This window comes from Charadrius vociferus, unplaced genomic scaffold (genome assembly GCF_000708025.1).
Source record: "Charadrius vociferus isolate BGI_N301 unplaced genomic scaffold, ASM70802v2 scaffold110, whole genome shotgun sequence".
Lineage (NCBI taxonomy): Eukaryota > Metazoa > Chordata > Aves > Charadriiformes > Charadriidae > Charadrius > Charadrius vociferus.
In genome coordinates this window covers 1,676,505-1,691,808 of record NW_009646761.1, presented here as the reverse complement: position 1 = coordinate 1,691,808, position 15,304 = coordinate 1,676,505, and positions in this window count along the sequence as shown.

Genomic DNA, 15,304 nt, shown 5'->3' with positions numbered 1-15,304 from the left:
CAGGCTCGGCTGCGCTCCCGAGGGACGCCGTGCTGTGTCTTACTAACGAGCGCCTGCCTCCTCGTCCCCCTCTGATAGAGGCGGCCGGGCAGGAAAGATGGTGGTACGGTTTGAGAAAAATGCTCCATATAAACGGTAACGAAAGTGGAGATGATTGATGAAAAGACATAAAGAGTTTCTTGTGGGAATCAGCATCACGCTGGGAAGATGCGCACATTTGTGTGCCTGTCTTTCTACTATGAGACAGACTCCATAACCCTTTTTTCTTTTTTTTTTTTTTTCTCAAATGTCCTTGGTTGGAATGAGTTGATATAGGGAGAAAAGACTTTTATTTCCATTAGAGGCTTAAGGTTCAGCCAGAGCCACTAGTCTGCTGTTCAGACACTTTCCAAAAGCTGTCAGGAAAGGAGCTTGCTCCTGGTGTTACATTTCTTATTGTGCTGTTCTTCGCTCTGCATTGTCATGTCTTCATCTTAGGTGAGGCCCAAGGTGTCAGCCCGCTTCCCAGGCAAGTCCAGTTCTGCTTTCTTGTTGGCCTGTTTTCATGTTTCCCAACCTAACTGGGGAATTTTTGAGTGGCAGATGTGTTTCTGGCTTTTTGGAGCCTGCTTGTCCTCTGTCCAAGTCTTTCAGTGAAATGCTTGCCGTTGTGCAGTGCTTTAAACTTTCTGGTGTTTTGCTTGGGCCTTCTGCTGTTGTAGTTTGGCTTCTCCCCTGTGTGTTGTTTGTTGGTGTAGTTTTGGGGGGGGTTTATTTGGAACTGCAAAGCTTCAAAACAAATTTATCTTAGTAGGATGCCCATAGCTTTGGTCTGTCTAGAAGAAAGAAAATTATTTGCTGGCTTCTCGCAGTGCCCATGTAGGCAAAACCCACCAAAGCCGCACGCGTCTCTGATGTAAATACACTCAATACCAAAGAAGCACACGGAGGTTTTTTACAGGACTGTCAGAATCCATTTGTAAATGTTGCAAAGCCCGGTCAGTCTAGTCAGAAATGAGTAATAATTTCAATGAATAATCTCATTTCTGGTGGCTTGAGACCTTCAACCCATAGAAATGAGTCTACAATAGCATGTACTAGCACAAAATGCAAGACACTGCACGCATGGATTAATAAGTATTTGTTGTATAAATCCCGGAACTCTCCATCAGAGTAATGGGAAAATACCTGGGTTTGTTAGTCAATGATGAAAGGAAGCTGCAAATTTAATGCGGTTGTGAAAAAACAAATGTGACTGTGCTGTGCACACAGTCAAGCTTCTGGGTGACTAGTGAGACATTACTGTGTCCAGTTCTGATAAACCATGTCCGGGAAGGAGGAACTTGTACAGAAATACACCCAGCAGGGTTACTGGAAAAGAACAAAGCTTATCTACAATGGTACACTAGGAATATTTGTCTGATTAACGTAGGAAAACCAAATGCGGAGGAGGGTTATGAGTAACCAATAAGCCAGGGTAGAGTCAAGCTCAAGCAAGTAAGCATTTAAGTTAATGAACAATATTGATAGAAGAACATGGATCTAAACTGATTATAATCTAGATAGCTCTTACTTTTTGGATCTCAGAGGACTGAGGGTTTCACTTTCTGTTAAGAACAGTGAAAGATGAACATGTTGAACAGGCTTTTAAATCATTGCTCTCCAGAACAGGAAGATGATGTGCAATCACACAAAATCTATTTAAGTGATCTGTGTTGAAGGGAGGAGATGTGGGCCTCCCTTCTTACTTGTCCTGAGGCTGGAGCAATCGCCTGATGTTCGGTACTTCTCAGAAAGAAGCTGTTGACTGCTGGTTCGTGATGAGGATGATGATTAGAGTGAGAAGGCAACGGTTCAGAAAGAGGTAACAGGAATGCTCCCGCTGGAAAGATTTACGCCAGATGTTCAGTCTCATAGATTGCTGAGCTTGATGGGCAGCAAAGTGTTTTTTCACTTAATGATAGTGGGGTGATGTATACAGGGACTAGAGAAACATGTACCAAACTGAAATATAGAGGGACAGTATATATAGCATGGAGGATGGAAAAGAAAAGGCAGGGTGGTCAACCGGAGGAGGTGCTGGATGCCTTGAATGGGTGACCGTTCCCAGAGATCTCAGCCTCTTCACTTGTGAGGCTGAGCACCTTACTATTGCTCTATTTTTCTAGCCTTTGCCCTACTTTGATTTTGATTCATCTGGGGAAAATGACAACATTGAAAATTCAGCTGATAACATGCTGGAGGCTCAGCCCTTAAAACAAATACGGTATCAGTTATGTGGATGTATTTATAGTGAGGTGGAGAACAAGGGGCTGTTTAGGTGCTGCCAGTCTTTCTTTATGCACGTTGCTTGTATTTTTGCTATTCTCTACCAAAAAAATGGAGGGAAAAGGAGGAGAAAAAAAAAAAAAAGTAAGTTGCGGTGGAAGAGAAACTTCCTGCCACAAAAGATTGAACTGGGCAAAGCTTGCCAGGCAAATATCTCAGCCCACAGTGTGGTTTCCCAGCGTGACTTCCTTTGCAGCTTCTCACAGGAGACTCAGGAGTCATCTAGTCCCTCTGTGCTGTACAGCTGGGTTTTTGCCATCTTCCTAAGATTTAGAAACTTAAGTTTTATTGCTCACTTCTCAAGTCTTTATGTCTTTTTTTCAAACTATCTTACTTCAAACTCCAGCAGCCTGTGGCTACCCACACTGTCTTATGATATGCTGGAATTTCTCAATAAATACTGATTTTTTTTTTATCTCATGCAGAAACCAACATACTGTTTCGTAAGTTTTTTGCTAGCTACTGTAGGCTCCGACCACGCGTTAGGGTATGTGTATGAAAGAGGAACAGGGCCTCTAGCATCTATTTCCATCCCAAAGCCAGGGTTTGCAAATTCTTCAGTAGTAACAGTATCAGTGGGCAGATGTAAACCGGAGTGATATAAAAAATGGGGTAATCCATAACCCCCTCCCTCTGAGACCTGATGGTGGTCTCCCGACACTGAAGCACAAGAGAATGTGTGAAATAGGGCCTGTCTACTCTACAAACTGTTCTAGTGTATTTTTGTTTTCCCTGGTCAAGAGCTCTTTTAAGTGCATATTAGTAGAATAACAGTGATTTCCTGTCCTTGCTTACTGTCATATTTTTACATCCAGGCTGTGAATACAGTCCTCTCATCGCATGGATTGCTTCTAACCATGTGTCATTACAGTATTTCAGGAAGCGTAGCCAGTGTTAGGGACTGAGATTATGTTTAGTCTTTAATACTTTTTGCTAAATTACTTGTCTTAGTAGAACTGCCCATCAAGTTCTTACCAAATCCAGGATGCAGCTAACTCGACTGAAAGGTGACTGACTTTTCTTACCCTGTCCTTAGCATTTTCAGGTGATCACATTCTGTTAATTTCCCTTTCATCCCAGCAGTAATACTGTCCCCCTTTTTTACTGATTGCAAAATTACAGAATCACAGAATGGTTAGGGTTGGAAGGGACCTCTGGAGATCATCTAGTCCAACCCCCAAATTGTAGGTGTTTGACATCTTTGTTCATGGAAACAGCTAGAGCAGGAACCACCTGAGAGCACGTGTAAAGGCAAAGGAGGTTGGACCTCCTCTGTCCTGTTTGGCAGCGGTCGGTTGGCAGCTCTGATCGTGCAAGAGCCTGACCAGTGAGAGCAAGTGCTGTCTCCAGCCTGGTGGAAGGCACGGAGTGGGATTTAACTTACTGCACTGGAAAAGCATGTTATGGAAGCTTTCATTAACTTGACTGCTTGCAGGCCAGTTTGGGTTTGTTGGGATTTTTTTGTTTTGTTCTTAAGCAAATCTAAACGCCTGGTTTTGAAGGTATAGTAGGTGTGCTTTTGTTTTGTAGTGTGAAGCCTAGTGTGAGCTCTGAGATGAATTTTGTGTCTGTGTTAAGCCTTACTGAAGTCAGGGGAGCTGTGCGCAAAGATGGGATAGCAGCTCTCCATAGGCCTCATTGTAAGATCAGAGTCAAAATTTGCCATGATGAATTGCAGTCATCGGTGTCTGCACAGGTTAGGGTTAACAGTTGTCTAGGTGTAGGGAGTTGCCCGTGTACCATCTCAGGCTTTGCGCCCTAAGCTGGTAAACTAGAGTGCACGGGGGCTGAAGCTCAGCTAATCCACCGAGTGTAGTAAGTGTGATGGTGATCAGCATTCCCATGCTTTAGATCTGGTACCTCATTTTGGGAATACGACACACAAAGCTGAGGTAGGCGCTAGGAAATTCTTGGCAAAATGGTGACTTTAGCACTTGGATTCCCAGCAATCGAACATGATGAACCGGGAGATCTCAAAGCAGCTGACTGGAAATGTTGTGTAGGCAGCTCTTTTCTCCTCAGTTGAAATTGCTTATAGCCTTCATTTAAGTGTATTTAGAGTCAGGGAGCCAAAATCTGAAATGGTTTCTTGCTGTGTTAGCTCCTGCACCCTGCCCAGACCCACACCGCCTTTCTCCTTCTTACACCCGTGCTGGTCTCCTCCTTGCACCTGCGCTGGGCTGGTTCAGCTCACTAAATTTGTAGAAAGCAAATCCAGACTAGAAATGCAAATTGTTTTATAATTGCTAGCTGCCAGGGACTCAGCTATGAAAGAGGAACAGAGTTAATGCCGTCCTCAGCCTGAAACAGTTTAAACCCCCACCTATCGCTTCCCAAGAGACTTTTTTGTGTTGTGAAGGAAAACAAACTAGATTACGTTCCAGCAGAACAAGATTCAGTTAATGCGTTTTACTTTACAACTAGAGAAGACAACTAGTGTGAACGCAATTACTGTGGCTCCACCGATAGCTACTCATTAAGTACCTGCCACTTTCAAATGTGTGCTCCTGTCACCAGGGTTTAGGGGTTTTTTTTTGCTTTTTTTTTTTTTTTTTTTTTTTTTTTTTTACACTTTGAAAGAGATGGAGACAATAGGAGTAGGCACACCAAAGTCTTCTCTCAATCATAATTTAATTTTCTAACCAGAAAGGAGCATTAAAGGCTCCGGTCCCATGGGTTTATTTCAGAGGATGGCCAGTTTAGTAGCTCTGCAAATCAGGACTGCGTTCTGTTGTTATCATCTCATTAATGTTCTTTCCTGACATTGCAGATTAACTGTTCAAAGGAAGGGGATCACTCATTGAGGGCTGATGTTTTTTAACTACTTTATGCAGCCAGATAGCCATCCCTGTCACGTAATAAGGTCGTTGTGTTTAATTGAAGATGGTGGTTAAATTTAAAAAGAATAATTGCTCCTGGTCCTTCTCTTTATTAAGAGTGAAAATTTGATCAAACCATTCCCCAAAGCATCAAGAAATCTAAGTGAAAATATTATGGTTTAGGATGTGACCTGATTTTTACTGTTTTTAGTGGAGTTTTGGTGGACTTCTGCTGATGTAATATGGCATTTCACAACAAAGTTTTCTTTGCTTCCCATGAAAGCAAACAGGAAACCTTGGTGGTGTTATTAATTTTAATGAAAAGCTTCCACTGCGTATCTAAGTTTTGTAAGAAATTCTTGTCTGTCAATAAAGTTTAGTTAAATAGCTGTCGTTCAGATGTAGGTTCAAAACAGGGGAAGTCAGTTTCAGGATATAAAAAACCACAGTAAAATAAACTAAAAACAGCTAATTTATTATTCCATTTGACTCTTTCTTTCTCCTTATGATGTTCAAAAAGAAATCAATTCAATCGCAAGACTTAAGAGAAAGTGAAGATAATGATAGTCTGTTTTTATTAAGGTACAAAAGTCTTGCAATATCTGTCACAAGTCACGTAGCCATTATTTTCTGAGTCAGACTTGAAAGGAAATAAATTTAACTCTTTAATAATCAGAGTATAAGCATCAGGGTTGAGTATTTTACAAGCATTAGATTTTGTAGGCATCAATAAAAATTTAATATTATAGTTACAATAATATTTTCTTGTTACATGGTTATCCTGAGCAAAACATTCAACTGAATTAAATTGTAAGATGCCTTAATTGCTGTGAATTACACTGCAAATTAAAATAAAATTTCCAATACACTTTTCTTGTCTTTATTTCTTATGTATGTATTTTCTTAAAAGGGGCAGCATTTAATCTTCATCTCGTGTGTGATCAACTCGTAACTTAGATCAGCTCAATTCAGTACGTGTCTTAAAACTGAGTTGATCATTTTGGTGTATGTCCGAGCAGGTGTGTTTGTTGTGGATGTTTCGGTTTACGTCATCTGTTCCAGGCAGTGAATCTGGTTGCTCCGCAGAGTATCCAAAGCAAATGACATAAGACCCCTGAGAGGTCCCTGAAGAGAGGCAGGTTTTAAGGGCAGACCACAGAGAGGTTGGTGTTAAGGGGGCTGGCCACTGCCTGGGGAACATAAGATCCCCCGAAAAAGATTTAGCAGCCAGTTCGTCAGCAAACGCCGACCCCGTCTCCATACACAAATAGATGGACATGTGTGCCTAGCTCAAGAGTGGGCCCATGCTCCCTCCCTCAGTGAATGCGCAGCTGTAGGTAGGAGGTGGTTTGGGGATATGGGTGTGGGGAGGCAGGTCTCACCTGTAGAGTAACTTGTCTCTTTCTACCTGAAGGTCTTCTGGAGTTCCCAGTTCTGGGAGTTTGTTGAGCCCAACCTTTAATTAGTGAAGCAGGAAGTTTTAACTAAATGCTTCAGAATTGTGAGTTTTATATGTGATCTTTAGCAGGAGGAGTTGCTAACTGCTGGTCTTCAAAGATAAACACTAAAAGCCTGAAAATCATGAGGGTTTGCATGCCAGCACTGGCTATTGGGTTTGCCTTCTAGCCTTTAAATATTATTGCTTCTTTTCCTGGTTCCTCATATATTAAGCGTTTGGGGTTCTTTTAACAGAAGCCAGGAGCCTCATGTTCTTGATTCCCATAGCTGGTGCTTTAAGAAGACCCAATATCATGAATTTGTGATAAAATCAGAAGTTTTGGCAACAGTGACTATGGATGGAGTGAAAATAGCTCAGTAATCACCCTGAGCCTGGAGAAAAGATTCACGCAAGGAAAAACCAAAAGAGAATTGAGTTTGTGAGGTGTATGAAGCTGTCATACTCTTCTTTAGGTCTTCAGTGCTGTACATGAATGCAACTCTGTGACTACTGCTTTCCAGCAAACTTTCAGAGCTGTGTTACTGTGGGAGGCGTATCCTACAAGTGTGAGATATGGTTGCATGTGCGGCTTTTGCTTTACCTATTAAACTGTCTATATCTCAACCCACGAGGGTTTTTTTGTCACTTTTACTCGTCTGATTCTCTCCCCCATGCCAACCAGGAGGGTGAGCGAGCAGCTGTGTGGTTCTAGCTGCTGGCAGGGGTTAAACCATGACACATGGACAACGCTGTCTAGACCTCAGATGGAATTTGCATCTTCCCTGGAGTTCTTTCTGACTAGAGCATCCTCTTCCTGGAGCAGAGCATCTCAGACTGGACACAGTACCTCAGCTGAGGCCTTCCCAGAGCTGAGTTGGTAGGACTAACTTACCGTCTCGGCAGGGTAGGCTTCTGTTTGTACCTACCAGTATAACGTGGAACTTCTTTTTATAACAAAACCACAGCGGAGTTAATTCGTGTTAAGCTTGTGATCTGTAATTAGCCTCTCCCACCCAGCTCCTTCATGGAGAACTTCTGTTCAGCTAGTTGCATCTCATCCTTCATTTGTGAAGCTGATTATTCTTATCTAATTGCAGTACCGTTCACTTTTTCTTCACTGAATTACATCATAGTTTTCATACTATTTTTTCCCAATTTGTCAAGACAGTTTTGAATACTAATTTTGTCCTCCAGTGTACTTGCAGGTCCTTTGCAGCTTTGTATCATCCTCAGATCTAATAAGCATCATCTGTGCCAACAGATGTAATGCACCAATTAGTGACTGATTGCTGGATTGTTCCCTAATCCAATAAGTATTTATTATCTTTACTGTTATTACATAAGAAACTAGATTTTAGCATGTTGAGCAGCAACATGTTATTTTTTACAACTTAGGGGTAACTGCTTTGTGACCACAAAAGTTACAGCGATGTAGAGTACAGAGACCTGAGCCAGCGAGCACAGATTGCACATGAATACTCACTAGACTTAAAATAGTAATTAGCAGAATGATTTGCACTGCTCCATCTAATCCTCTATGTAGTGGTCGGTTTGTGTTTTTTCCTGAGAAGCTCATATCTGCAAAAACTTGCTGTCTGTTTAGATATGGCTGTACCATTGCTCATGCCACCACTGAAAAAAATTATCATTTAGGGAAAAATTGTGACACCTCAGCTTTTTCGTGGGGTGGGACATAATTCACCTCAACAGCCACATCCCATCTAGGCAGTTGTTAGTGAAATCTAATTGTTTATTAAAAAAGCCTAATGAATAATACATGTTGCCGTATAACTTTCTTATATTTACGTTTGCTTCTTAAAATTTGCATCACTGTGTCATCAAATGTACTCTTGCATCAAAGCAAAATTGCTTACAAATCAAATTCTTGATTTGCGTCCATGCAAAGGAAAGCAGATGCTGAAAAAGTCCAGAATTGTGTTTACCGCTGTCTTTGGATGAAGATGGAAGACTCTGGTGTAAATACGGAGAGACCTACAGGAGCCCTGTGGGAGTCCCACCCAGATCATGAAGACCTGGCACCATGGTATTCCGGCCCCTGCACTCGCTCCAAATCTGCTGTTTTGGGGCCTGGAGCCATGCGGTGGTGCTTGTGCCGTGCTAAGGGAATAAGTGGGTTTGTGGAGGTCCAGTGCCACATGGGCACGGTGCTCTTTGGTTGGGCTTCCCACTGGCCCAGGCGCCCGTCAGCGCTCCTCACCCCGGTGGGACACAAGGACACCTGAAGGCAGAGGTAAGTCTGCAGGCAGTATCTGCTGGAGGCTGCTCAGCTGATCCATTGCTCTATGTCCGTAATTTCTTTAAGTTAAAAACATTTCAATGGGCCATTCTTGAGTAGTTTCAGCTGGGAAGGCATCAGATAATATCCAGGTGGCAAATAACCTGGAGAGCACGTAAGTATCCAGGGAGGAATGGTGGAAAGTGGTGGTCCAGAGAGACATCGTCATGAGTGTAGTGTGCAGCAAATGAGATCTGCCTGTTGGATGAGAGCTGGCAATAAACCGTTCCAAATTTGAGCTGGAAGAGCGCAGGGTAAGGACCGTTTCTTTCCATGCAGCCCTGATGTGGAGGGGTCTCCTGCAGCACCACCCTGGTGGTTCAGGAGACCCTCGGTCATTCAGGTGTTTGAAAAACATTATCCTGTATATCTTTTTGGCTACAGTCTCTAATGGAATGCAGCAGGGAATTTGTGTCCCTGAAGTAATTTAAAAGTTGTTTGGAACAGAAAATAACCATTCAGGTCTCCAAAACAATTCTTTACAAGAAGAAATAGCTGCAGTTTAACGTGGGAGAAAGAGAAACTGAGCCAGCAGTAGCTCCAAATCAGCCACGAACAAACGTGCTACGTGTCAGATGGTCATATATCTAGGATGGCACTATACCTATACATCTCCACTGTAGTGTAGGTACAGCTGCAGTTCGTATTAGGGCTAACTGCACGCGTGGGGACTGTAGCAATGCAGCCTGGCACGTGTGTGTGTGTGTGCCTGGGGGGGGGGAATAAATGTGTGTCCCCCCGCTCCCCACAGGGCTATGCTCAGTGGGTACTGGAGCTCCATCTCCTTTGAAGGTGAGGTGAGTGCGTAAGTGTGTTAGCTGTGGCTACATGTGTAACCACTGTGCTGGCATGTCCCACGCCTGTTTTAGAGAAAATACATTTTTATCAGATAACCTCATGTTTTTCTTTACACGGAGGAGGATACCAGCAGCAAAATTTACTGGTCACTACGGCCCTGAAATGTTCTCTTAACCGTACAAACCGGCCGCCACATATATAGTTAAGGACTAGCTTTTCATAAAATGCTCTTACAAACAAAGTTTTGAAATTATTAAAAGCATGCTGGAAAAGAAATCGGTGTTGTATTTTGTTGTATTCGATTTGCATATATTATCTAAGTACCTCTGTGTGTATACACATAAGTGTATTCTCTCACTCTGTATGTGTGTGCCTGTGTCTGTGTAAACAGGCTCAAACTCCACTGAATTTTATTTAAACCCGGTCATGATCAAGATTTTTTTTTAGTGGTTAATTCTTACCTGTTTGAGCAGGAAGTAATATTTTCTCATGTACTAAATTAGATAGCCGTCCAGATAAAAATTGTGATAATATAGTTAAGAAACACACACACAAAAAACTATCTACGAAGACAAGACAAAGCAGCGTGTTTTGATTAAGCAGACTATTTACAACGCTCTTTGCACTTTTTTATTTCCTTTATTTTGGTATTTTAGCTAATGCCAGAGAAATGGATTGTCTCTGATGCTGATATATTGTTACACAGAGCCATTTGATTAGAGGAAGAAACATCTATTTAACAACATGTAAAGGACATTAAAGAGCAAGAGCAGTCTCAGCTGCAGTATTTTCCATGGCCTTGAAAACCTTCAGCCAGAGTCTCAGCTGCATCATCTTAAAGCTGCATTGGTTTATGTGACCCGAGGAGATGACCTCTGGGATTTGTGGGACCACTGTATAAATACCAGAGCTTTCAACCTGCCAGGCTCAAAATAAATTATGCTTTTGGTCCAGTCCTGGCTCCATGCTTACATGTCGCTCCTTGATTTAAGCAGTATCTGCATGAAAGCAGCAGAGGGGAGAAAGGAGCCTTCAGCAGAAACCAGGGTGTTGCCATTTTCATCTTGCAAATGAGGAAACTGATGAAGAGAGAAGCTGTCTCCTCACTGCCATGCTAAAAAAAAAGCACTTTTTTTTTTTTTTTTGTAGCCAAAAGAGGCAGTGGCAGAGCTTTCCAGTACTAAGTGAAGGGCAAACCCTTCTCCTGGGGAACCTCTGGCAGGGCAAGAAGACTTTGTTCCTCCAAGCCCTTCACTGGCCCCTGGAGTGACGGGGAAGTTGGTGGAGAAAAGAGGAACCACAGCAACAGTGTTCATGTCCTCCAAAGGCTAAAACTGAAGGGACGAGGTTCTGCTCTTGCAGTACTGCAACACTGCCCTCGTGCCCACACAGAGGCTTTGTTCCTGTGAGGACAAAACAAATGAAATGGTGGGTCCCCACCAGCTCTACCTGTGCAGTCATGCCTATCTGCGGTGGGTGGGCAGATGGACACACAGGGACAAGAGCAGGCAAGGTAAATTGTTAAGAACATAATTGACCAAGAAATGGGACTTTTTAATTATTTTATTTTTCCTCGGACATAAAAGAGGCAGTGATGAACCCAAACCTTGGGAGCTGAGGGTTGGCAAAAAGTGCCAAACCAAGCTTTATCCAGAGGAAAAAAGGAAGCGGTCTGTGAGGTGCCAGGGATGCTCCCGGCGGCGGAGCGCAGAGCAATTCCTCCCCACGGCAGACACAGGAGGTTTGCAGTGCCAGCAGGCATAGCTGCAGGCCCCTATCATCACCAACCCCCAGCTATTTTCGTTTCACCTAAGCAAATGCAAAGTTAGCCCCTAAATGGGTACAAAACGCTCTAAAAGGGCCTTGGGATTTTCCTAACATGGGAAGAACGCAGCAAGCCAAGCTGCGTGGTTCATGCCTGTGCGGGGAAGGCATGTGGAGGGACACCGGGAAGGGCTGAGGGGCGTTTGCAGGGGAGCTTGGTTGGAGCTGGGTGAACAGCTGAAGAAATGAGCCTGTGGTCACTAGCATTAAGTTAGCGGGATGATTGCAGGGCTGAGGGCCCAAGGCACAGAAATCCAGCCAGGTCTCTCTTCCGAAGGGGCAGGAGCTTCAGCAGCGCCATGGCTGCCGGTGACGGTAGCGGAGCAGATGCCATCGATAGCCAAGGCAAGTTCAGGGCAGGCACGTTGCAGGCAAGCCTCGTCTCACCTCACCTGCCTCCAAAGTCTGTAGGTGCCCTGTGGGAGCTAATCAACCTCCCAGGCCCTCCGCCTTCTCAGTTTTACTGATTTAAAAATAGCTTCAGGCTCCTTAAGGGGCTGCAGCTGAGGAGACTCCCTCGTAACCCAGCTGGCTGAAAGGGCCCTGTAAAACCCGCCCACTACTCTGGGTCCCCCACAAGGGTATTTTCCAAGTGTGGTAAAAATAAACATTTCTACATTTCTGCCTTTGCACGTTCTCTGATTCCGCTGCGGTTTGCAAGAAGGAAACAGCAGAAGGGGATGGCTCCAGGGCAGCCAGCGCTGGCATCCACCAGAGATTGGGCAGAAGAAATCCCAACAAGGTGAAGCCAACAGGACTTACTGCAGAGGCCACAGACTTTCCTTCTTCATACTTACTAGCTTCTCAGAGGGGTCCTGCTACTGCTGACACCAAAGGTTAGGGGACTTCTGTTTTTATTTTGAACAGGGATATTATTTTGCATGTGCAGGAACAGGGTAGCTGGTGAGGCCATTAGGATTCTGCCATGGGGATGTGCTGGACTGTTCAGGATGAAGACATATGCCTCAGGCTGTGCCTCTGAGTCTTCTCCTCTGGGCCAGCCTGTTGCCTCCAGCTCTGTCAGGAGGCTGTAGGACAGTAATCTAGTAATCTGGCTGGTGGAAAAAGCTGCTCTCTTTTACTTGGGCACCTGAGGAGACCTTCTATGGCTTGTTCACAGTCACCCTAGTTGTCCATGTGCTGATTGCCACACACAGACACCTTGGGATCCTGAAAAAAATCATTACGCTTAAAAAGATGAGATGCTTGCTTCCATTTCCAACAGCCAGAGTGCTTCTCACTGCAGAGCAGCTACCCACAGCTCCTGCAGAGCACGAGCATATGGGCAGTCTCCATAAATCCACATGCCAGCATATCCTAATACCTTGCTCAAGTAGCCCAGCCCAAGTTTACTCCTTTCAGCTGTGCTTCCAGCCCCAGTAATAAGTTTCTAATCCTGGCAAAGCCCAGCTGCTGCAGGTCTTGCTGCTGAGGAGCCCCACCACGAACTCCGGCTGGTTCAATGGACATCAGCCCCGTTAACGGGAGCTCCCAATACCATGATGCTGCAGATAAAACTCACGTTCTGACATGTTTCCGTTGCTGAGCAGGCTAAATCCAAATTCTACAAATACCATGTCTTATCAGGGCCATTTTCTTTATCAGTTTTATTGTAAATTGGCACAAGTGTGTGGACTTCTGGAGCATGAAGCTACATCCAGCTACTTCTTAGAAGCTAAAAAATAAAGGGGAGGCAGCTGTTTCTCTCTGCAGTATTCATGGGGTAATAATAGTAACAATAAAGGGAAGTAAAATAGAGCAGTTTCATTGTGGTATTTTTAAAAAGTAAGGATTCAATTGAATATAAAATGATCATTGATTTTTAGGCACTTTGACAGACTAACGTTTGATTCTAACGGAGTCATTTTCTGGGAAGAGCAGAAACAAAGCTGTGTAGAGAGGAAACAACCCTCACTTTGTATAGAGAGGTGCTGCTGAGTAGCTCTGCCGGAGTCCTTTATTTACACAGGAGTAATTATATTGCACAGGAAACTTGGATTTGAAAGCAGTTCCTCTGATAATTACTCTTGTAGCGGAATGTATCTGCTGCATTCACCAAAGCCTGAAGGCTGGTCTTGTATCGCAGAGAATCATCTGCATTATGGCTAAAATTAAAGCAAAGGGAGAGAAATAAACAGTAAAGGACATCAACTTCCAAATGACAGGTCCATGCAAAAAAAAGTCCATTCCACCAAGAAGTGGTGAACATCTTTTGAAGCGAACATCTGATATAGATGGAGGTGAGAGGCAAATAAGAGAATTATGCTGTGCTTGGATTCCTTTTCAAGGGGAAACGGTACTGCCTTCTCACCATATGATGTCCACTCACTGCTCTTCACCTTCCACTGTCCATTGGGTTTCCACTGTACCTGTGAGCTCTTATCAAAACCTTTCCCGTGAACAGCATTTACCATGAAAGACTAGCAAATTTCTCTGGCCAAATAATTGTAAGCAGAGTCCTGTTTCTGCTGCAGAAGCAAGGTTTGTATACAGTCTGGATTGCAGCCCGCCCTCTCCATCTTCTCCCTCACCTTAAAACGTTGTATGGAGCAGGCAAGGTACTGCCTGCATGAAAGATGAATCCTCTCCAGGAAGGTTTTGACCACTCTACCTTCCATGCAAAGCAAATCCGTAATTAAACGATGCTTTAAATGCTCAGACCATTGTGGTTTCCTGCTTTAGTTATGAAAATAAAGGCTGTCTGGTCAGTCCCACTGGAAGTGACTCTCACAGGCTTTCGTAAGCTTGCAAGAAATGACTCCGTGTGGTCAACAGCACCATGGCTCTTAACTTGGATGCAAGGGTCTCCTAAGGAAGGCCAGCAGAAACAAGTGGGTGAAGATAAAAGTCTCTGCACTGATTAAAATGGATTGGCTAATGCTTCTCATAAGTAGCAAGAGGACATTTTCCCCGAAGTTTCTTTAAGCAGTAAAGGATTCGTATTAATGTGCAAGTGTGGTGGTGGGGAAAGGTATTTGATTACTGCAGAACAGGTCACTTACAAATCATCTCCTCGCCTTTCAGGCAGCATGCTCAGTCTGTGCTGGCAAGAGAAATAAATTAATTGCAACTAATGTGCCTAAATGACCTGTTAAAGGTCATTTAGTGGTGCAAGGACCAAAACGTGCTCCTCAACCACATGGATGGTAAAAAAGGCTATGTCATTTCAAGAATGAAAAGAAGAAAAGAGGAACACAATGTTTTAAAAAAAACCAACCACCCTCAGATAAACATAGAGGTGCAGAAACTGGCAGGCGGCACGGTGTTCCTGTGGTGAACGTATGCTCAGAAGAGAAGCTCAGGTGAAAGCCAGAGCAAGGATCTGGCGCTCTGAGGGCAGGGACAGGGATGCACAGCACCTTGCCGTGTGGCCCAGCTTGGCTTGGGAGGGGGTCACCCTAGACATCTCCATAGACAGCTGGGCTGGGCAGGCTCCAGAAGAGGCGATCCTGCCTAGAAGTTGAATGTTGGTGCCTTCTGGCAAAGCCTTCGTCTCTCTGTCTCCATTTGCTTATACAGGAAGTCTGGGGCTGCATGCAAAAGGCCTTAATTTTGTGTGGTAAAAATATACTTCTGTTCTGCCTGCAAACAGAAAAGGATGCTCAGAAGAAAACTATTGGCACTGTTTAAGCAATACATATAGATTCTGTGCTACATCTGGCAAATAGAGTGGTTGCAAGTAAGAAAGTGCAGAGTTCGCTGACAATTTGATGTAATTCGGTTTCATTTGCCTTACAGGCTCTCTGAATAGAATTACAGAGCCATGGAATAGTTTGGGTTGGAAAGGACCTTTAATGGTCATCTAGTCCAACTCCCCTGTAA